Source organism: Dromiciops gliroides, chromosome 2, assembly GCF_019393635.1.
Source record: "Dromiciops gliroides isolate mDroGli1 chromosome 2, mDroGli1.pri, whole genome shotgun sequence".
NCBI lineage: Eukaryota > Metazoa > Chordata > Mammalia > Microbiotheria > Microbiotheriidae > Dromiciops > Dromiciops gliroides.
The window spans coordinates 135,090,825-135,115,076 of NC_057862.1; the positions used below are offsets into that span (position 1 = coordinate 135,090,825).

The window sequence follows — 24,252 nt, forward strand, 5'->3', positions numbered from 1 at the left end:
ATTAAAATACCCATAGGGGGTAATCAGGTTTGCATAAGATTTAACAGCTACCAACTTAGAGAAATAGAAGGCTTGGAATATGACATTCCAGAAGGCAATGGAGCTAGGACTACAATCAAGAATGATCTACCCAACAACACTAATTATAATCCTTAGGGGGAAAATGGATATTTAATGAATTAGAGGACTTTCAAGTATTCCTGATGAAAATAAAAGAGCTGAATAGAAAATCTGACATTCAAACACAAGACTCAAGAGAAGCATAAAAAGATAAACACAAAAGAGAAATTAAAAGAACTTAAAAGTTAAATTGCTTATATTCCTACATGGGGAAATGATACATGTAACTGCTTAGAACTTTATCATTATTAGGGCTTTCAGAAGTAGTCTATATAGAGAGAAAGCATGGGTGTGAGTCTATTAGGTTGGAATGATCTCAGAAACGGAATGTAAAGTTGAGAAAGAGTGATGCACTCAGAGGGGAGAGGAAAAATGGGGGAAATTATCTCACATAAAAGAAGACACAGGTAGAATTGTTACAACAGGGGGGAAGAGGAGGGAGAAGGCAATGCTTAAACCTCACTCTCATTGGAATGGGTTCAAAGAGGTTCACAGTTGGGTATAGACATTCATATTACCCAAGAGGGAAGTAGAAGAGGAAGGAGCAAATAGAAAGGGTGAGGCAGAGTTAGGGAGGGGGATCAAGAGGGACAGTAGATTAATGGAGGGGAAAATGTGGGGGAAAAGAGAAGGATAAATAGAGGGAAATAGGATGAAGGGAAATGCACAGCTATCATAATTGTGAATGTAAACAGGATGAACTCACCCATAAAATGGAAGCAGATAGCAGAATAGAGTAGAAACCAGAATCCAACAATGTGTTGTTTAAAAGAGATAATCTTTGAACAGAAAGACACACATAGAATTAAAATAAGGGGCTGGAACAGAATCTATTATGCTTCAACTGAAGTAAAAAAGGCAGAGGTAGTAATCAGGATCTTAGACAGAGCAAACTCAACAAATATACCTAATTAAAAGGGATTTTTCAAGGAATATGTAGCTTTCTAAGTCAATATGAGGCCCTCAGAGATACTAATATGCAGTTTAATGCCCCGCCATTTCTATTTGAATTTGATAGCATTGGTCTAAATCTGTGACCTCACTGATATAAATAAATAGATAAACACTATGCGCTAAACATTGTGCTAATCACCAAGAGATAAAGAGTCAAATAGAAATGACAGCCCATAACCTCAAAGAGTTTACATTCTAATGGAAAAAGAAAAGTAAGCAATCAGTCAGTCAATAAACACTGATTGACTGACATAAGAGGGAGCTAGAAAAGAGGAAGAAGAGTGATTGCATAGGTTCAAGGCTTCCATGGAGAAGGTGAAGTATGGAGTGAGTAACATAGCTAGGAGTGAAGTGAGTATGGCCTAGGTACTACATGAAATGGTGGTATGGGATAAGGATTCATGAATCAGAAGAGAGGATTGAAGAGTGAAGGTGTCGTTGGGGTGTAAAGACTATTTCCAAGAAAATGAAAAATTTCATAGAGTGAGGGATGGAGTCAGTATTGCAGTGAACATGGCCTGGGTACCTCATGAAATGGTGGTCCGGGCTTACAAATCAGAAGCGAGGGCCATAGGGCAGAGGTAACCCCCCACCCCTACATGAGGAAACTCCATCGACCAATATACATTGGTACCATCTTTGCAACCTATTGACATTTAGAGGGGTTTTTTAAACTATCTTGTTAAATTTACCATAAATTGCAACAGAAGCTCACAATCTCATACATAATCTTTTTTGTCCTTTGTATATTGGAATGTTGGTGATTGCTAAGTTAATAATAAAGGAAAAGATTTGTGAAAATAAAATAAAATGAAGGAACTGAAACATGGGGGGTTAAAAGACATGCCTAAGGTCACTCTGACAGCATCAGAGGAAGGTATGAAGAGAAGTATATATAAGGCCAACTATGTACCTGCCACTGGGCTATAAGTATCTCATCTGATCCTCATAATTACCCTGTAAGGTAGGAGATATTATCATTCCCTCTTTACAGTTGAAGAAACTAAAATAAACAGAAGTTAAATGACTTGCCCAGGCTTACACAGTTAATAAATATCTGAGGCCAAAGCTAAACTAGACTCTAGGGTCCAGTGCTCTGTGCACTATGGTGCCACCTACATACTACACTGAACCACTGTTCCATTGTACTTGCTTTTGACTACAACAAAACAATCAGGCACAGTGTTTCCATACCTCTTATTAGCTATATTTTCCCCCTCAAACAGGAAAAGGTTATTCAGGCAACCATGTCACTCAGTTCTTGGTCCAAACTGCTATCGACCTTTTATTATGAGGTTTTTTTCTTTTTTTCCCTAAGAATCAATAAACCTTTTAATCTAACTAGTCTAACCAGCTAAGCAAACTTCTTTTGTTTTTAAACTCACCTTTAATGTGAAACTCCTTAAAAGAGCAAAAACTCTTTTTTTCTCTGGATATTTAAACATACCAGACAAAACATACAAAGACAAAACAGAAGAGTTTTTAAACAGTTACCAAGTGGCCTCTTCAGAGCTGGTTTCAGGGACTAGCTGCCCACAAAGAGAAAAACTAAAAAGCCAGTCACTGCCTCTTTGTATAGAAATAGTGACTAGACCTTGTGACATGCTAAATCAGATGATATTGTCAAATTATTTGCATCCCTATGACACTAGTGCCTGAGTCAGTCACCATGGTAATAATTCCCCTCCCCCAAAATTTGTAAGACTCAGCATCCGCCACTGGTCTCCATCTCAGAAAAGTTAACATAGTCACCCCTATGATGACTCTATTTCCCAGTCCCTCAGCACCAAAGAGAATTAGATTCACCAATGTAGCAGGCCACAGTTGGAAGGATGCCAACTGCTCCTCCATATTATCTTCTTCTCACCTTGGAGTTGGACTTTTCTCCCTAACTAAAATCAAAGCTCCCTGTGAACAGACACCATGTTTATGCCTCTTAACATTCTTAAATATAAAACACAGTGTTTAGGAATGTAGTAAATTCTCAAGAAATAAGACCATATGATTTGGGGGAGGGGGGCCGGGCAATGAGGGTTAAGTGACTTGTCCAGGGTCACACAGCTAGTAAGTGTCAAGTGTCTCAGGCTGGATTTGAACTCAGGTCCTCCTGAATTCAAGGCCAGTGCTCTATCCACTGCACACCTAGCTGCTCCCCACCACAGGATTTAGAGCTAATTGAGAACCCCCAAAATCATTTCAGTCCAACCCTCATTTTATAGATGAGGAAATTGAGGCCAAGGGAGATTCTGTGGTTTCCTCGGTGTCACACAGAAGTCAGCAGCACAGTGCAGATCCATACCTACATTCTTTGACTCCAAATCCAACGTTCTTTCTCCCCTCCCTTACTGATTAATCCTCCCCTTGACTCAACTATAAGACTCGCCCAAAACAAAAGCTGCTGCAGCTCCATGACAAATTCAAGAACTATGTAGCTAAAAAAAAAAAACAGAGCTAAAACAAAAGTGACATGACATCTTCCCAAAAGCAAAATACACGTAGGGAAGAAAACTGAAAACTTCTGGCAGAGGACAGCACATAAACACATTCCAAGGAATTGCATGACTTTTATGCAACATTTACTAAGCTATTCAATAATTTAAGGGGAGGGGAAAAATATGCCAGTTGACATAGCAACTGTCACATCAAATTACTCGGGCTACCCTTTCTATACAGATGTCTTCCTTAAAGGAAAACACTTTCCCAGATACCAAATGAACTTCTGTACCTCTCTGCCATGATGCCAAGAAACATCTGTTTTACAGTACTTATATCCGTTTCATTGTGTTATTGAGGCCCTTTTTCCTTCTTGCAAAGCCAAAGTTTTCACAAGTTTCTGCAAGCCTAGGTTTCAACCAAACAAATTTGTATCTGCCTACTCACTCTCCCCTTATCTTTATATCAACTGATACAATTTGTTGTGAGGAAGGGAAGAAAAAGAGAATTCCTGGCTCCAGAGGTACTGGAAATAGTATAGTTCTTGAAAAAAAGCTGCAACATGAGGTGCTCTAAATCGTTATTCATTCACAGAGTATCATGGTGATACCACAAAAAGATTCAAAGGCTAAAGAGCTTCAAGAATACTGCCTTGGGGGCTGCTAGGTGGTGCAGTGGATAAAACACCCACCCTAGATTCAGGAGGACCTGAGTTCAAATCCAGCCTCAGACACTTGACACTTACCAGCTGTGTGACCCTGGGCAAATCACTTAACCCCCATTGCCTGCAAAAAAAACCCAAAACAAACAAACAAAAAGAGCGGCTGCCTCTAAGCAAGCTACAAGGATGACTTTTCAGATTTAAATTCTGAATCACACAGTTGGAAGGACCTTCAGGGGTCATCTTGGACCCTCTATGCAGACATGAATCTCCTCTACAACACTGCTCAACTTGTGTCTTTGCTTGAACATCACTAGTGAGAGAGAAACCATTACTTCACAAAAGTAGCCTATTCCACACTGGTCCCCCACCTCCATCCAGTCTGAAGCTACCTCTTTCCAACTCTACCTATTTGTCATAGTTCTGCCTAATAATGATACTGATAATAACAATGTTGATAATCACAAGTGGCATGGATATAGTACTTTAAGGTTTGCCAACCTCTAAACAAATATCTCTGAGAATTGAGCAGACAGGTGTAATCCTTTTTCCATATGCCGGTGTCTTATAGTTAAAGACAATTCAAATAACCCCCTCCACAGGCTTCTCTTCTCTAGACTAAATATACCAGATTCCTTCAATTCGTCCTCATCATCGTCAAACACTTTCTCATCCTGGTTGTTCCTCAGGATAACCCTTCAAGTTATTAATTTTATTCTTTTTTTTTTAACATTTTTATTTAAAGTTTTGAGTTCCAAATTCTATCCCTCCATTCCTCTCTCCTCCCCTCCCCTTCCCCCTCCCTGAGACAGTAAACAATCACATATAGGTTATAAATATACAATTATGTAAAATATTTCCACAATATAATCCTTAAAAATCCTCAGGACTAGGGGCAACTAAATGGCGCAGTGGAGAGAGCACCAGCCCTGGAGTCAGGAAGACCTGAGTTCAAATCCGGCCTCAGACACTTGACACTTACTAGCTGCTGTGTGACCCTAAGCAAGTCACTTAACCCCAATTGCCTCACCAAAAAGAAAAAAGAAAAAATCCTCAGGACTGAACAGAATACTCCAGGGTGAAATTGAACTCTCCCTTCCCTCTTTGTGTGACCTAAGTTCACCTAAGCTTTCTAGCACTCTATTGAGTCGTGTAAGGCTTGCAGTTCACTAAAATCCATTGTCTTTATTTTATAGCGGGGGAAACTGAGGCAAAGATTATTGGTTAAATGACTTACCCAAGGTCACACAGCCAGTAAATGTCTGAGGCCACATTTGAACTCAAGGCTTCCTGACTCTGTACCCAGCACTCTATCCTTGCTGAAGTATTTAAACTAGATGAGCAAGTGGTTTATAAGCTCTTTAGTCTCAGGTCCCCTTTACACTATTAAAAATGATAGAGAACTCCAAAGGGCTTTTCTTTATATATATGTGTGTGTGTGTGTGTGTGTGTGTGTGTGTGTGTGTGTGTGTGTGTGTGTATATATTTGCCATATTAGAAATTAAAATTGGTAAGATTTCAAAATATATACATATATTTGCTAATTAATTTAAAAATAATATACCTTTTACATGTCAACATTAGCAACATTATTTTTTTTTACAAAAAATAACTACAAAAGTGGTGAAAAGCATAGCACTGTTTAAACATATTTTTGTAAATCTCTTTAATGTATGGCTTAAGAGAAGACAGCTTATATATGCTTGTGCACTGAAATTGATGCAGTATATCGTTTTGATTGAAATGTATGAGAAAAATCTGGCTTCACCAGATATGTAGTTGAAAAATAGAGGAGTATTTTAATACACAAATATTGTCTTGGTATTATTATGAAAATAGTTTTGACCTCCGAGACTTTCTTCTGAAAAGGTCTTGGGGATCCCCTGAGAGACAAAGTGAGAACTGCTGGAATAAATGATCTCTAAGGTCCCTTCTGGTTCTACCATTCTATGGAACTAAGCAAGTAACAGAAAATATAATGGGAAGAACACTGGCTTTTTGGAGTTAGAAAAATCAAGTCTCAAATTCCACCTTTATCTATATGCCCTTGGACAAGTTACTTAACTTGGGGGGTTGTCAGTTTCTAAACTGAGGAAACTGGACCCCAATGATTCTGTCCAGCCCTGAATTCTGTTTCTATGATCTTATTCAAGCTGAATGTCTATTATATCACTAGAAATTACAAGGTATTCATCCTGTATCCATCAAAAGTAGATAATAAAAAAAGGAGCAGTGACAGCATGGTGTACAGGATAAAGAAATGTCCTCTGAGCCAGCAAGACCTCAGTTCTGCCATATATTGGCTAAGTGTCCTTGGTCAAGTCTCTTATTAGGTCAAAGCCACAGGACTTTGAAAAATGAGGCACCTACTTCACAGGTTTGTGGTGAGGATAAGATTAGATAATATAAATATAGTGTTTTGCAAACTTAAACATGCTATATGAATATTATCTAGTTTTATTTTTATAATGTGATAGGGGAAGCAATTATAATCATAACTTTTTTCAATATAGTAAAACCTCCTTAGTTGGGAATCTGCCAATTTAGTTTTTATAATAAATTATCATTCATTCTAGATTAAACCATCATTTATTATTACATTATTCAGAAGAAAAGAAAAAAGAAGGTCCGCAAAGCATTTTAATAAAATCAACAAAACTGTAAGAGGCATATTTAACCTATTAAGACAATAAACTCAATTTAAGGAGGTCAGTACATGACTTGCTCACATGGCAAGAGACATTACTAATTACAGAGGAGGCTCTATGCTAGGGGTTCAGCTAAGATCGTTGCTTGGAGATACTTTGTTGGTAGTTTGGGCTACTGTAGGTGCCTAAAAATTATGGTAACTGAAATTCTTTATAAAATATTATTTAATTGGAGATTTTACTCATCTAAACTAGCCTTTCTCACCCCAAATGAGGTCGAATTAGTGAGTATGAATTAGAATTTTGTCATCCTGTTTAACATCCTCATCCTGACAAAATGAAGTATGACTAACCCCTTCTATAGAAATGTAATTAATTGCTTTTGGTTTAGGGATCTAAATGATGTCTACCGCCTCATTATGGAAACAGTGGTGTCTAGGGCTGTGTCCTAGCTTTCAAACAGAAATTCAGCCATTTCTTCCAATTTCCCCAAATACCAATCATAACTTTCATTCCTCTCTGGAAAATGAATGGTATATACTAGTTATGACAGTATGCTACCCCTTCCCATGCCAGACCCTCTTAGGGTATGCTCAGTCAATATGCCAATCAAGCACATGGAAGGTTGACACAGGCCTGCTTCTAGGAATGCATAATGAAGGGACCTTCCCCCCATTCCCTCAACACCCTAATTCAGAGTATGCACAGATATCCTCTGAATGCCTTTTGTTAGCCATGATGACTCAGGGTCCATACTGTGTGATGATGAATTGTTTTGACTGGTTGATTAGCTACAGTAAGTCCTACCCCTCAGGATCCTCTTCCTGCTAGCTTAGAAGGACAAGGAGCCCTCAGCTGGGTGGGGATAGACACTTACCCCCATCCAACTGTAAGTCATGAGGTCACTAACCTATGTTAGCCTGTGTCTGAGATTAGGACACCCTCAATTTGTGTCTCCTTTACCATGAAATAGTGAACTTCTCAAGGGCAAGGACTGTCTTTTGCCATTCTTTGTATCCCCAACACTTTTCACAGTTCTAAGCACACAGCAGGCACTTAATAAATGTTTATTGACTCACAGGAAACACAGTTGTAAATGACTATAGTAATCTACTGTTTGATAAAGCCAAAGACTCCAGCTTCTGGGATAGGAACTCAGTATTTGACAAAAACTGCTGGGAAAACTGGAAGATACTATGGCAGAAACCAGGAATAGACCAACATCTTACACCTTATACAAAAATAAGGTCAAAATGGGTTCAAGATTTAGACATAAAGGGTGATACCATAGATAAATTAGGAGAGGAAGCACCTCTCAGATGTATGGAGAGGAAAACAATTTATGTCTAAAGAAGAGATAGAGAATATTATGAAAAGCAAGGTGGAAGACTTTGATTACATTAAATTAAAAAACTTTTGTACAAACAGAAGCAATGCAGCCAAAATTAGAAGGGAGGCAGAAAACTGGGAAACAATTTTTACATCCAGCATTTCTGATAAAGGCCTCATTTCTAAAATATAGTGGGAACTAAATAAAATTTATAAGAATCCAAGTCATTCCCTAATTGAGAAATGGTCAAAGGATATGAACAGGCAGTTTTCTGATGAAGAAGTCAAAGCTATCTATTGCCATATGAAAAAATGCTCTAAATCACTATTGATCATAGAAATGCAAATTAAAACAACTCTGAGGTATCACCTCCAACCTATCAGATTGGCTAATATGACAAAAAAGGAAAATAATAAATGTTGGAGAAGCTGTGGAAAAATTGGAACACTAATGCATTGTTGGTGGATCTGTGAACTGATCCAACCATTCTGGAGAGCAATTTGGAACTATGTCGAAAGGGCTATGGGACTGTTCATACCCTTTGACCCAGTGGTACCACTGCTAGGTCTGTATCCCAAAGAGACCATAGTAAAGGGAAAAGGACCCACATGTACAAAAAATATTTATAGCAGCTCTCTTTGTGGTGGCAAAGAATTGGAAATCGAGGGAATGCCCGTCAATAGGGGAATGGCTAAACAAATTGTGGTATATGAATGTAATGGAATACTATTGTGCTATAAGAAACGATGAGCAGGAGTTCAGAGAAACCTGGAAGGACTTATATGAACTGATGCTGACTGAGAGGAGCAGAACCAGGAGAACATTGTACACAGTAACAGCAATGTTGTGTGATGAACAATGGGGATAGACTTGGCTCTTCTCAGCAGTGCAACAATCTAAAACAGTTTCAAAGAACTCATGATAAAAAATATTCTCAACATCCAGAAAAAAGAACTGTGAATTATGAATGCAGATTGAATCATACTGTTTCTACTTTTGGACTGTTTTGTTTTTTTTTCCTTCTAGTTCGAGGCTTCTCCTTTGTGCTCTGATCTTTCTTTCACAAGATGACTAATGTAGAAATATGTTTGATGTGACTGTACATATACAACCTATACCAGACTACCTTCTGTATTAGGGAGGAAGGAGGAAAGGGAGAGGGGAAGAAAAGAAAAATTTGGAACTAAAAATCCAGTGTAAACAAATGTTGAAAACTATCCTTATATGTAATATGTAACTGGAAAATAATAAAATAAAATTGTTAAACAATAAAATAAAATGTTTATTGACTGACTGACTCACTTGGATACAGAAATCTTGTGAAATTTCAAAAGGTGGATGGCATCTTCTTCGTGGGCACCAAAAAACATCAGAGAAGCAACCATAAAGCAGAAATTAATGAGTCTCCCAATGAGAAAGACCACCAGAAATAAAGGGGTCCAATTGCTGTGGATCAGCCTAGGCTTGGTGGATGTCCCAACAAAGCCTCTCAGTATTAGCCTCTCAGCTGACTATAGAACTAGCCTTAAGTTATGGGATTCTATTCTAATGGTTCTTTCATTCTTTATTGATTCATATCCCCTTTTCTGTGTGGGAATAAAACTTATCTGTTCCATATTTGACTTTTATTATGTATTTATTTCCCATTGAGGATAGGGAGAAGAGTGAGGGGTGGGAAGAAAATGAGAAACCCCAGAATGGAGCCAAAGGTGGGTTTGTGATTGGAAAAGGGATGAAAGGAAGCTCTGGTAAGCTTAATTCCCCAATTAAGAATATCGATCAATAAACATTTATTAAGTGCCTACTATGTTTCAGGTACTATGCTAAGACAAGAATCCCCAGAGCAATGGTCCCAGGGCAAATTGAAAGAACAACTAAGGGGTCAGCTAAGTGGTTCAGTGGATAAAGCACCAGCCCTGGATTCAGGAGGACCTGAGTTCAAATCTGACCTCAGACACTTGAGACTTACTAGCTGTGTGACCCTGGGCAAGTCACTTAATCCTCATTGCCCTGCAAAAAAATGAAATTTTTTAAAATTTTAAATTAAAAAAAAAAAAAGAACAACTAAAAGGCAGAGATGAGCATAGGTTCCCAGCCCCTGACATCTCTACCATCGCGTGCCTTGCTGGCCCCCTGTGCTAGAATAGGAAAAAACAGCCAAAGGCCCAATGCAAAAGACAGAGTACTAGGCTTGAAGCATTAGTCTCATGAGGCATCAGTATCCTCATCTATAAAATGAGGGAGTAGAAATTAATTGTCTCTCAGGTCCCTTCTAGCTCTAACTTGCTGTGATTCTGAAAGGTTTTCCCCATTTCAAATCAAAGGATCAAATGAGATAATATTTGTAAAGCACTTTGTACAGAGCCTGGCACATAGTAGACACTTAATAAATGCCCCTCCCCTCCCCTTCCCCTTCCAGTTTTCTGGTGGGATCAACTGATGCAGCCGACCCATCAATCACACCACCCTTCACTGTCCAGCTTCACCAATCTGGTTCCTGATACTTGCCCTTAAAACCAATATTTCAAGAGAGTCTAGCTAACCCCCTTACAAAGTTGCGGTTATACCCCTGTAACCCCCAACATCCCAATGCCAGTCAGTAAGAAAGCAAAGCAATAGCACAGGAGTTTTAATTCCTATTTAAAGTTTGGCTTGGCTCTAGTTGTCATTTCAGGCTTACAACTTGTATGTTTTTCCAGGGGAAAAATATTTCGTGATTCCCTGCTTGTTTTCCAACAGGGTACATGACATGTAATTACCAAAAACTGTAAATAAATTAACAGCCATTTGAAGTGTGAGTGTTATGTTTGGTCACAAAAAAAAAAAAAGAGTTCCGGAAGCTGGTTGTTGGTATAAAGGCATAAACAGGGAATCATATTTGTTTGACCTTGCTTTTTGATTTTTATTTTTCCTGCCTCTTAGCTTTGCATTTACAATCCCACTGTCTCCATTGTTCTGCTTTTCTCCAGTGCAGTTAGCTAATAAGCATTTATTTAGCAACAGTACTATGTAAATAAATAGCCTTTCAGTAGCCATTATAGTGAAATATAAAGGATTTAGGAGGTATGATCCCTGCCCTCTGGGAGTTTATAATCTAGTTGAGATCAAATGTGCACATGAACATTGTAAGCAATGAGGGAACAAGGGAGAAACAGTACCTTACAAATTGAACACATACAAATGAGAAGAAATGTGGAGGAAGGGACTGAGGAGCATGGGGTGTACTAATCTAGGAATGCTTCCGAAAGGATATAATTTTAACAGAGGTCATGCAGGTTGGACATGGGTTTGGTAAAGCAGAGGGACGGAACTTTTGAAGAAGAAAAGTACACAACTCATCAACAAGGAAAAAATTATCGGGTATGATATTTTAATTTAATTTAATTTAATAAATACTTAAGTCCCTGCTACATAGAACCCACAGTGTGTTGGATAGAGCACCTCTAGAGAATTTACAAAAATGGGTTGGACAAAAATTACACAGGATGAGAAGGTGTGGATCGAGAATAATCTGTAGCAATAGGAGTATTCATTGCAATGAGATCATGGATCCATGACGGTATATTAATAGGGTTCTGTACTCAGCCCAGTGGAACTTCTTACAACTCTACAGGAAGCTAATGACTTCTCTAACATGACTTTTCATCTACTCTGTATCTATTTCATATTGACCTACTCATATACATGTCATCTTCATTAGACTCTAAGTTCCTTAGGGGCAGGAGGCTGTTTTTGCTTTTTTTTTTCATTCCCAGCACTCAGCAGCACAGTGCCTGGCCTATAGTAAGAACTTGATTAATGTTTATTGATTGATTTTCCTGTCCTAATCCCTCTGGTTCAAAATTACTTCCTGCATAGATAAAACTGCTCTTCCCTTGCTACCCTTCCCACTTTCATTACAGTCCACCTCAGTCTTATAACTCCCAAATCCCTGGCTGCCTATGTTATCTTCTTTTACTGAGCCCACTGAAAATGCCCCAACCAAGCATCAAGCATTTATTAAGCACCTATTATGTTCCAAGCACACAATACACTGACATTCATGTATATATAAATTATTAACAGTCTTTTGCATCCTAGGTTTCTTCCTCTTAAGCTCTTTCCATCTTGTTACTCACTGACATGTGGCTTTCTCCTAAATATACCTCTTCTCTTGCCACCTTCCTCAATCAATCAATCAATCAATAAGCATTTATTAGTGCTGACACTCCTCTCACTCTCCCAATTCACAGAACCAATAGGAGTCAGCTCCCCACTAGCACTTCTACTCTTCTCCCCCTACCCCAACCCTCAACACAGAGGAACCTGGGGCCATTTCTTTTCATTTCTTTCTATATAATCTCTATCTGGGTGATTTTACCCAGTCCTGTGAGTTTATAATTTCTATACCAATGACTCCCAAATCCATATATATCTACCCCCAAATCTCTCTCATTAACTCCAGTCTCACATTACCAGCTTTCTACTAGATATTGCTACTTGAATAGACCTCTAGTATCTCAAAGTCAGTATGTCTAAATCTGAACTTAATATGCCTTCTCCCAAACTACTTCCCAAAGTGCCTACTTATGAAAAAGGTGTCATTGTTCATATCCAGTAACTAAAGCTCAAAACCTTGGAAATATCTTTGACTTAGTTTGACTGCTTAATGTAAATATGTGTGTATTTATGTATGTATGCACACACATGTGATACGTGTAAATAATTGGAATAATAGAAAAAATTAGCATGGTCCCTATGTGAGGATGACATGGAAATTCATGAAACATTCCATATTTTGTAGAAGCAGTTAGGTGGTACAGTGGATAGAGAGCCGGGCCTAGAGTAAGGAAGACCTGAGATTAAATTCAGCCTCAGACATTCACTAGCTCTGTGACCCTAGGGAAGACACTTAACTGCTGTCCTATTTCAGTTTTCTCTGTAAACTGTAAAATGGGAAAGATAACCAAATTATTTACATGGATCAATGAGATATCTGTAAAGTGCTTAGCACTGCACCTAGCATTGAGTAAGCTCTTAAGAAATGCATATTTCCTTCTTTCCTTGGCTCTTTCTTCTCACTAACTACCACCACCACCATTACTACCAATGTGACATGTTGCCAAAGGGATAACCAATAGATATCCCAAGTGCTTCACTAGTACCTACCCAAACAATGTCAAGAGATAAAGAGAAAGGCCTCCCGGTACTCTAGGTGGAACTTATATGAAGACTTAGGGGTGGACCTAGTCAAGAAGCCACATGAATGAGAAAGTATGACATAGGTTGAGATCTGAACTAATAAAGTATGAAAGAAGCAAAGGATGGACTAGAGAGGAAGAGACTAGAAGCAGCAAACCAACTTGAAGACTAGCATAATGATCCAGGTGACATGTAATGGGGCCTAAGGAAGGTGGTGGTACTGTTAGTGGAAAGAAAGGGACAAATTAGATAGAATTGTAATTTTGACAGCACTGGTATCACTTCCACTAGTATAGCTCAGAAGCCTAATACATCATCTGATTTAATACAGTTCTTAGCAATGTCATTCTCTAAGCTAGACACAAAAGAATCTATCTAATGGATTAGAGGTTTTTCTCTAATTCTTTAAATATGGATATCTTGAGGGCACCAATAAAGCACCCAAGCTGTGTGTATGTGTATATGTATATGTATTCATATATGCGCATATGTATCTTCATGAGAGCTATATTTATAATAGGGAAAAATTGGAAACAACTTAAATGCTTAACAGTAGGGTGGTGAATAAACTATGCCATATTATTATGTTGGAATACCATTGTGCCATTAAAAAATACAAAGAAATACACAAAGATGTCTATAAATTAATGTCACATAAAGAATGCATAATCAGAACAATATGAACATTATGTATATAATGATTTTTTCTCAACACAATGGCTACTATGACATCTGATTCTACCCTCCTTGGTACCTGAATAAATAGCTGTGGCACTGATCAGGAAAGCACCTGGATCTAACCAAACACTTAGATACTCCAAATTTATCTGTGATCTCATCAGAGGAATACTCCTTGGGGCAGTAAGTGGCCCAGTGGAAAAAGCACCAGTCCTGGATTCAGGAGGACCTGAGTTCAAATCTGACCTCATATACTTGACACTTACTAGCTGTGTGACTCTGGGCAAGTCACTTAACCCTCATTTCCCCTGCCAAAATGAATGAATGAATGAGAATTTTTAAAAAATATTTTAATGTGAATACTTCTTCCAACCATGGAAACATAAATCTTGTCAAGTTCTCTCATAAATTTTTATTGTATGGGGTCGGGGAGGAGGAATCCACCCAACTTACTATAAGTTTTCCTTTGAGATCTTTTGATATTGTGTATATATCAGTAATGTACATAGGCTTTTCAATGTAATGCCTCAATCTTGTTATAAGACTGACCTGCCTCGTTTGCCCATCATACAACTCTGATAGTATTCTTTATACCACTTTTCCTGTACCATTCATATCTTGCATTCTATTCATTCCTACCATATACTTTTTTTTTTTTTGCAGGGCAATGGGGGTTAAGTGACTTACCCAGGGTCACACAGCTGGTAAGTGTCAAGTGTCTGAGGCCAGATTTGAACTCAGGTACTCCTGAATCCAGGGCCAGTGCTTTATCCACTGTGCCACCTAGCCGCCCCCCCCCCCACCATGTACTTTTACATTGTCCTTTAGATGACTCACAACTTTAAATTTTTTAAGACTATAGTATTCCATAAGGACAGAGCCTGGGTACACTTGTTGCTTGATCCTTTTTCATTCATGTCTGACTCTTCATGACCTCATTTGGGAATGATACTGGAATGATTTGCCATTTCCTTCTCTAGCTCATTTTATAGATGAGGAAACTGAGGCAAACAGGGTTAAGTGACTTGCAAAGATCACACAGCTAGTAAGTATCTAAGGCCAGATTTGAACTCAGGAAGATGAGTTTTCCTGACTCCAGGGCCAGCACTCTATCCACTGTGCCACCCAGCTGCACCACCTGGGCATATAATAAATACTTTATAAATGCTTATAGATTTACTGACTGATTCACACAGCCATACAGTAGTACTGTGACAATACCAATACTTAAAAGGTATGCCTTTGTTTCAAGGAAAATATTGGGAGTCATTAAAAACAGTACAATTTCCTAAACTTAACCCAATCCACTCTTTTCTTCCTTTTCAGTTCTGTCATTTTCTAACCAAGATATATGTACTGTTGGACCAGGTCTCTTGGTTGCCCTTCTCACTGCTTATCCAGGCATTCACATAAACCATCCTTTATCCCTATAATAGACTCCCTTTTTATCTCTGCCTTTCAAAATCTTTTTCTTCCTTCCAGTTCAGTTCAGATGCCAACTACTCCAGGAAGCCTTCTCTGACTCCCCTAGCTGAAAGTTATTTCTCCATCCTCAGATTTTTCTTGAGCTTTTTGTCTGGATTTCTCCTTTGTCCCCAAGCTTGCAAGCAACAATTATTAAATGCTTATTGTGTCCAAGGCACTGGGAATACAAGTACAAAAAAAACGAAACAATCACCACTGTATGTGCCATTAAACTATAAACCTCATGAGGGCAGAGACCATTTTTTAAAAAATGTTTACATGCCTAGTATCTAGCACAGTGTGTTATAAGATTTGAATAAATATTTGTTGGATTGAATTGAACAGGCACTGAGGATACAAAGAACTTATAATCTAATGGAAACAAATGTGCACAAATAACTGCTAGAAGAAAGCGTATGATTTACACAAAGGAAAAGCCCAGCAAAGTACTGTATGAAACCTGAGGAAGGGGCAATCACCTTCGACTAGCAGGGATCTGGGAAGTGTTCTCAAAAAAGGGCACCTGAGCTTGGGTCTTTAAGTAAGAAAAGTACACTATAATGAGTCAAAATAGGAGAGTGAGACAATTCCAGGCATGGAAGAGAGTGTGGGCAAAGGCAAGGAGATAGGATGAGAACGTGTATGGGAAAGCAACACAGTGTGACTGGAACACAAAAGACATAAAGGGGAAGAGCATAAGATGGAATTGGAAATGTAAGGTGGTGTCAGATTTTTGAGTGGCAGGAGCTGAGGGAGAACGTGATCATGTCAACTTAAGATTCATAATAACCTAGTAAGTGAATGTTAGCCCCAGAAAAGCATATAATCTAGACTCTGGGGAAAGAGATTTCAAAATGTTCAGAGAGACAATGCTCATGAGGCGATCATCAGAGACTCAAAGATGACTAAAGCTTCAGAGAGATGAAGGTGTAAAAATGCAATTCTGACAAAAAGATCACAGACACCCTGATGAGTAGGAAATTCAAGATTCATCTGAATAAAATAAAACAATGGGCTACACACAACACCCTGAGCTCCATGAGCTCAGATTTTAAAGCACATGTACAAAAGATAAAAGGAGGGGCATAAACCACTGATGAATACACAAAGGAGTAGCATGGATCTATTAGAAAAGTGTCAGGAGGAAGGCTAAGGTCCAGAACAAGCTCAGGCTTGCAAAGAGAATGCTAAGAATAACAGAAAGAGGGGCAGCTAGGTGGCGCAGTGGATAAAGCGCCGGCCCTGGATTCAGGAGGACCTGAGTTGAAATCTGACCTCAGATATTTGACACTTACTAGCTGTGTGACCCTGGGCAAGTCACTTAACCCTCACTGCCCCGCCAAAAATAATAATAATAATAATAATTTTTTTAAAAAAGAATAACAGAAAGGGCGTTTGGGGGTATGTTTAGAACAAGAACCATTGCTTGGGGCAAATCGGCATTATATTAACAGAGACAGCGAGGAAACAGAACAACTCAATTCCTATTTTGATTATTCTTTCTTTATGTAGGAGAAAAGTCATTGTACTAGGAAGGGTGGAATAAAACTGGGGTAAGAAGGTATTGAAAAAGCCCAGTATGGGCAAGGAAATATGTGAGCTGCATTAAATGAGTTCCAGTATCTAAGCCCAGATAAATTACATTTCAGGATGCTGAAAGAATTTGCAGATGTGATCAAGGAACCACAATCGGGAATCTTTCAGGAAAAACTTGAACAAGGTCCCTGTGGAATTTCAGGGAACTTGAGGAAAGAACAGTTAGGTCTCGTTTTTATTAGAAGCCACAAGGCTACACATCTGGAATATTGTACCCAGTTCTTGGAAGTACATTTAAAAGGACCATTGACCAAACTAGAGTTGAGGCAAAGAAGGGCAACCAGGATGGGTGTTTGTTTGTTTGGTTGGTTTTTTTGCGGGGCAATGGGGGTTAAGTGACTTGCCCAGGGTCACACAGCCAGTAAGTGTCATAGTGTCTGAGGCCGGATTTGAACTCAGGTACTCCTGAATCCAGGGCCGGTGCTTTATCCACTGCGCCACCTAGCTGCCCCTCAGGATGGTTTTTTGAAATGCGGAAAATGCCAAACTTAGGTCACATAACCTCAACAGCCCCTTGGTGCTGTCGACTAGTCCACACTGATCAAATCAAGGCTCATTTCCTCCTCAGGGTTAGTTTTCTCTTCCTACATCTCTCTTCAACCCTTTCCTTCTCTTGCTTATGGCAGATAACTGCTTTTTTATTTCACTGAGAAGACTTGAGGTCGTCTGATGTGAATTCCCTCACTCCCTTTCCCTCTACTCCTTCCCTCTGGTCACACAAAAAGAGATGGCCTAACTGAGGCAAATTTCTGTACCCCACTCCCGATGCCCCACCCTTGTCCTGGGCCCTCCTACATTACTTCAGGCCTTTGCTCTCAAAGTTAATTTTCTCTTCTCCCTCTCCCTTCCTCTCCCTATAAACATGTTCAGTCCTGAAAAACTAAACAAACAAAAAAGCTTTCCCTTTACCTTTCTATCCCTTTAAATGACCATCCCATCTCTTCCCTCACTTTCACTGCCAAACTGTTTATACCTTTATAACTGTTTATACTTTCCCTTCCTCACTACATATCATTTTCCAGGCCCTGGCAACAGGCTTCTTCTTTTCCAGTGGTATTCTAGTAAATGTTTAACGGGGCATGGGGTTGGGGGTGGGAGGGTGGGGGAAGAGTACACTCCACCCCACACACTTTTAAGTTTAAACTTCATTATTAACATTTTCTCCCTCATTTTCTTAAGTCTAGACAATCAGCAAAACAATAGGTCAAGCACTGGTTTGTGGCATCTACTAATTTCCAAGGTATAAATGCTCACCTGAAAATTTAATAATCATGCCAGTATGAGCTGGCTCTAACACACCCTACCCCTACCACTACACAAGCTGCTCCCTCAAAATTTCCATGGCCTCCTAATTGTCAACTGCAATGCCTTTTTTCTCAAGCCTGACCCTGCTGAAGCCCTATGAAAGTTTTATACCTTGACCGCTTTCACCTTCATGAAATTCTGATGGACCATCAATCCTTCAACCACTACTTCTTCTCTTCATTCCTCATCCTCCTCAATTCACTTTATGTGGGTGTTGAGAACTCTTTGCCCCCTTCTTTTCTCTCTCTATACCTTGTCCATCATTCATTCCTAAAATTCCAACTATCACCTCTCTATAGATAAAACACCAACGTATATTTCAGGTCAATCTCTCCTCTAAGCTCTAGACCTACCATCTTCTCCTCTCTACTACTCTGAGTGGAAAAAGTAGCTCTGGGCCTCAACATAAGCCTTCACTGATTTAAATTATATTGCTAATTTTGTTTTGCAATTATCAAGAATTTTTTTCTCCTTCCCATCTTCACACCCAATGAGAAAAAGAAAAAAAGAAAAGCCAATAAGCATAGTCTGGTGAAACAAATTCATATATCCAAAATTGAGTGTCTCATTCATCAGTCCAGTAGCAATCTGTCAGAATGTGAGAGGCATTCTTCACCATCAGTCCTCTGAAATCATAATTGATTCTTGTATTGATCAGAATTTTCATCTTTAACAAATTTTAATATTTACAATGTTGATGTTATGGAATAAATTACTTTCCTGGTTCTACTCGCTTCATTTGGCGGGGGGTGGGGTGGGGTGATGAGGGTTAAGTGACTTGACCAGGGTCACACAGCTAGTAAGTGTCAAGTGTGTGAGGCCAGATTTGAACTCAGGTCCTCCTGAATCCAGGAGCAGTGCTTTATCCACTGCACCATCTAGCTGCCCCACCCCTCACTTAATTTTGCGTTGATCTATACAGGTTTTTTCAGGTTTCTCTGAAATCATTTCTATTATTTCTTATACCACAAAAGTATTCCATTGCATACATATGCTATAATTTGTTCAGCCATTCCTTAATTGATAGGGACTACCTTAGTTTCCAGTTCTTTGCCACCACAAAAAAAAAAAAAAGCTGCTATAAAGTGTTTTTGTACATATAGGACTTGTTACCCTACTTTGATCTCAATGAGATTCAGGCCTAGGAGTTATATTTCTAAGATTATTTCCTTACTATAAGATTCTATATTCTAAATGTGGTCACACTGTGGGGTATTTCTGGGTTAAATGACAAATCCTGTTTAGTAATATTTTGGGCATAGTTGCAAATTACTTTCCAGGATGGCTGGATCAAGTCACAGCTCAGCTGACAATCAATCAATGGATATGGTTTCTCACAGCCCCTCCAATATTTTTATTATCCTTTTTTGTCAATGTTGCCAAGCTTTTGGGTGTTAAGTAGAAACTCAGAATTGTTTTAATTTTCATTTCTCTAATTATTAGTGATTTGGAACATTTTATTCATATTGCTTGCTAGAGGGCTTGGATTTCTTCTCTAGAGAACTGGTTCTTCATATCCTTTGACTATCAATTGGATAATAACTCTTATTTCTATAAATTTGAATCCATTCCTCATATAACTTGGAAATAAGACAATCATCAGAGAAACTTGCTATAATCTTTTTCTTAGTTAACTTTCTCTTTTAATCTTAGTTGCACTGGATTTGTTTGTACATAAATTCTTTAATTTTATGTGATCAAAATTGTTTACTTATTTTCTACGATCCTATCTATCCCTTTTTTTGGTCATGAACTCTTCCCTAATCCATAGATCCTTGTTCCTTGAATCTGTTTATGATAAGAACTTTTATGTTTAGGTCATTATCCATTTGGAGTTTATCTTAATATATAGTGTGAGGTATTGGTCTAAACCTAATTTCTGCCAGATTGCCATCCTGTTTTCCCAGAAGCTTTTTCTCAAATAGTGAGTCCCTTAGCCCAGTAGCTGTGGTTTTTGAGTTTCTTGGAAACTATGGACATTAACTTCATTTTCTTTAGTATGTTGATCTGTTCCACCGATCAATCTTTCTGTTTTTTACACCAGTACCAAATTGTTTTTGACAATTACAGGTTGTAGTATATATTGAGATCTGATACTGCTAGGTCCCTCCTGCCTATTTTTTTTCCATTATGTCCCTTGAGATACTTGACCTTTTGTTGCTCTAGATGAGTTCATTATTTTTTTTTTCCAGTTCAACAAAGTAATCCTTTAGTAGTTTGATTGTTATGGGACTAAATAAGCAAATTAATTTAGATAGTATTATCATGTTATTCGATTTCCTAAGCCTACTTAGGAGCAATTAATATTCTCCAATTAATTAGGTCTGTCTTTATTTTCTTAAATAGTGTTTTATGGTTAGATTCATATACTTTCTGTCTATATCTTGACAGATACATACACAAGTATTTTAATCTAAAATAATTTCTGTCCTGCTGGATTTTATATGTCCTACACAAAATACTAATGATTTTTTGTTGATTTATTTTATATTCTGCAACTTTGCTGAAATTGTTTCAATTAGTTTTTAGTACCCTTGGGGGTGGGGGGGTTCAAACTATATCCACACATCATCTGTAAAAAGTTATCATTTCATTTTTTACCTTTGCTTGTTTTTTTTTATTTCTTTTTCTTGTCTTATTGCTATAGTCAGCATTTCTAGCATTATTTCAAGTAGTACTTGTGCTGATGAACACTCTTGCTTTACCCGTTTTTATTGGAAAGGATTCTTGTTTATCTTCATCGTATATAAGTGGTTCTTGGTTTTAGATATTTATCATATTAAAAAAGGGTCCACTTATTCCTGTTTTCTAGTGTTTTTTATAGAAATGGATGTTGTCTACAACTATTGATAAAACTGTGTGATTTGTCATTCTTGTTATGAATGTTGTCAATAATATTTACAGTTTTCCTAATATTAAACCAACCTTGTATTTCTGGTATAAATCCCATCTGGTCACAGTGTATAATTGTTGTGATACATTGTTGTAGACACTAATATTTATAATTTTTACATCAATGTTCATTAAGGATATGGTCTATAGCTTTTTTTTTGTCCTGTTTTGGACTCTGCAATTTAGATGTCAAGACCATATGTTTATCGTGCATTTCATTTAAGCCTTCAGTTGAATAAAACAGCTTCATATAATATCCTTTTTTCTTCTTTATTTGTTGTGAATTCTCCATTTTCATTTTTATACTGCCTATTTCTTTTTTTTTTTAATCAAATTAACTAATGGTTTGTCTATCTTATTGTACCTAATCCTTATATCCTTCCTAACCCTAACATTAATCTCTTCCTTATTTTTCAGAATTTCCATTTTGGTATTTAATTGGAGTTTGGTTTTTTTATACATATTTTTCTTATGTTTTAAATTACATGATCCACTGAATTGCTTTTCACCCTTTATTTCACTGACATAGTTAGAGATATAAACTTTTCCCCACAGACCACTTTAGCTGCATCCTAAAAATTCTGATATGTTGTCTCAGTGTTGACATTATATTTAATGAAATTATTTACCATTTCTATGATGGTTTTGAACCAATAATTCTTTAGGATTAAGTTATTTAGTCTCCAGCTAATTTTAAATCCTTTCTTCAATGGCTCTTTATTAAACATAATTTTTATTGCATTGTAGCCAATAAAACATGTGCTTAATATTTCTGCTTTTTGGCATACATTTCTGAGATTTTATGTCCTAATGTATGGTCTATTTTTGTAAAGGTTCCATGCACAGGTAAGAAATATTTAAACTCCTTTCTATTCCCATTCAATTGCCAGAGAGTTATCACATATAAGTTTTCTAAAATTCTATTCAGGTCCTTAACTTTCTTCTTATTTAGTTTTTTGTTATATGTGTCTAACTCTGAAAGGGTACAGTGAAGTCCCCATCTATTACAGTTTTACCATCAATTTCTACTTGTAACTTGTTTAGTTTTTCTTTATGTATTCAGGTGATGAGCCATTTATTGCATATGTTAAATACTGAAATTAATTCATCATATATGATACCTTTCAGCAAAATATCATTTTGTTTTTTAACTCTTGTAATCAAGTCTATTTTGGCTATTTCTTTGTCTGAGATCATGGTTGCTACTTCTGGCTTTTATGAGTTCAGCTGAAATATAATAACTTTTGCTCCAGACCCTTATTTTAACTGTGTGGATTTTTATGTTTGAAGGGTTTCTTGTAAACAACATATTTTTGGATTCTGCTTTATAATCTATTCTGCTATCCTCTTTCATTTTGTAGGTGAGTTCATCTCATTCATATCTGAATTTATTATCATTAATTGTGCATTTCCTACTTTTATACTTTTTCCTATCTTCGATCCCTATACCCTCTCTACATAAAGGAAGAGGTGTGTAGAAAAGGAGTATGGCTCAACATCACTGTTCTATACTTGAAGCAAACAACTTTCATTTTCTTGCTCCTCTCCTCTTCTCCTCATCCATACCCCAATCACATATTCTTAGCCTTATTTTCTTTTCCTTTAAATGCTTCTTCCTGATCCCTACCTTGAACTTAAAGAGTTTTGCTAATAACTAATCCTTCCTTAGATCTACCTCCTCTGCTATCCAACCCCTCCCACCTCCTCCTTCCTTTTTCCTTGTTTCCTACTATTTTCTTGTTGAGCAAAATCTACTCTAATCTCTGTGTCTGTTCAAATGAAAATGCGATTCAAGTGGTCACTTTATCCCAACTTCTCCCTCATTTTATAGACTTCATTTATGCCCACAATTATGAAATAAGTCCCCCCCAAAAAAAATCTTACGGTTTCTCCCTTTTGGTATCCTTTTCTATTAAAATCATCAAAACATAACAAATACTTCTCCCAAATGCTCCATTTTTTGGACTCCCTCTATGACTCCTGATGACATTAGCATTCGTTCTTAGGGGATACTAATATCATCCTCCCCCCTCCCTATTAGAATTACCCTCTGTAGTATCTCTTTCAATTTCTTTATGAGTACTCAATCTGGAATTCTTATTAGATTGTTGTTGGAGTAGTTGTAGGAGGAGCTGGCTTGTACTACATCCTTCTCCTCTACCATCTTGGTTCATCCTCTCTTGCAATATCCTTCTAATAGGTATCCCAGTCTCTAAGCCATCCTCCTCACAGCCAATAAATTAATATTCCCAAAGGGCAGCTGATATAAGATACTGATTATATCATCCTACTACTTAAAATCTTCAAGAGCTAACATTTGACTTTAGTATAAAATACCAATTCCTCAGTCTTGCATTTAAGACCTTCCATAATCTATTTCTTTTTCTATCCCTTTCCCTAATCATTTCATAGTATTCTCCTTTCTGACTTCTCCATTTTATTCAAAATGATCTGCTAGTTATTCCCTGTGTATTATATTTCACTTCCTACCTCTCTGCTTTTGCACAAGTGCCCCCCTAAGTGTGTAATGCACTCTCTTCCCCCTCACCTATACCTCACTGAATCCCTAACGTCCTTCAAAGCACAACACAAGGACTTTTATCTAAGACCTTTGTCAATGCCCTGAGTTTCTGTATGCTCTCTCTCTAAAATTACTTTGCACATACTTTAATTTATTTATCTGTGTACATGTTGTACCTTCTCAGTACCCTGAAGGGCAGGTGTTACTTTTTTGTTTTGTATTCTCCATGGCTAGCACAGTGCCTTGTACATAGTAGGCACTTTTAATAATTTTTTTAAATTAAATCTTGATCAACAAGCTCAAGACCCTTTAAATAGACATTAATTTTAAAGAAAGATGATGGGGGGTACAAAGTGAGGAGGCAGAATATGATTAAGTGAGAAACAAACTTTAAAAAATATATATGCTATAGATCAATTTTATGGAATCAGTACTCAAAATTCTTATAAGGTCAAGTTTTAAGTGCTTC

At 37.6% G+C, this 24,252-nt stretch overlaps 1 protein-coding gene and 1 pseudogene across 1 annotated transcript in view; one reads left to right on the forward strand and one right to left on the reverse strand.

The window, feature by feature from the left end:
* LOC122740462 (protein FAM169B-like) overlaps positions 1 to 24,252 on the reverse strand; it is a 108,930-nt gene that overhangs the window by 31,963 nt on the left and 52,715 nt on the right.
* LOC122745022 lies at positions 12,831 to 12,926 on the forward strand (annotated as a pseudogene).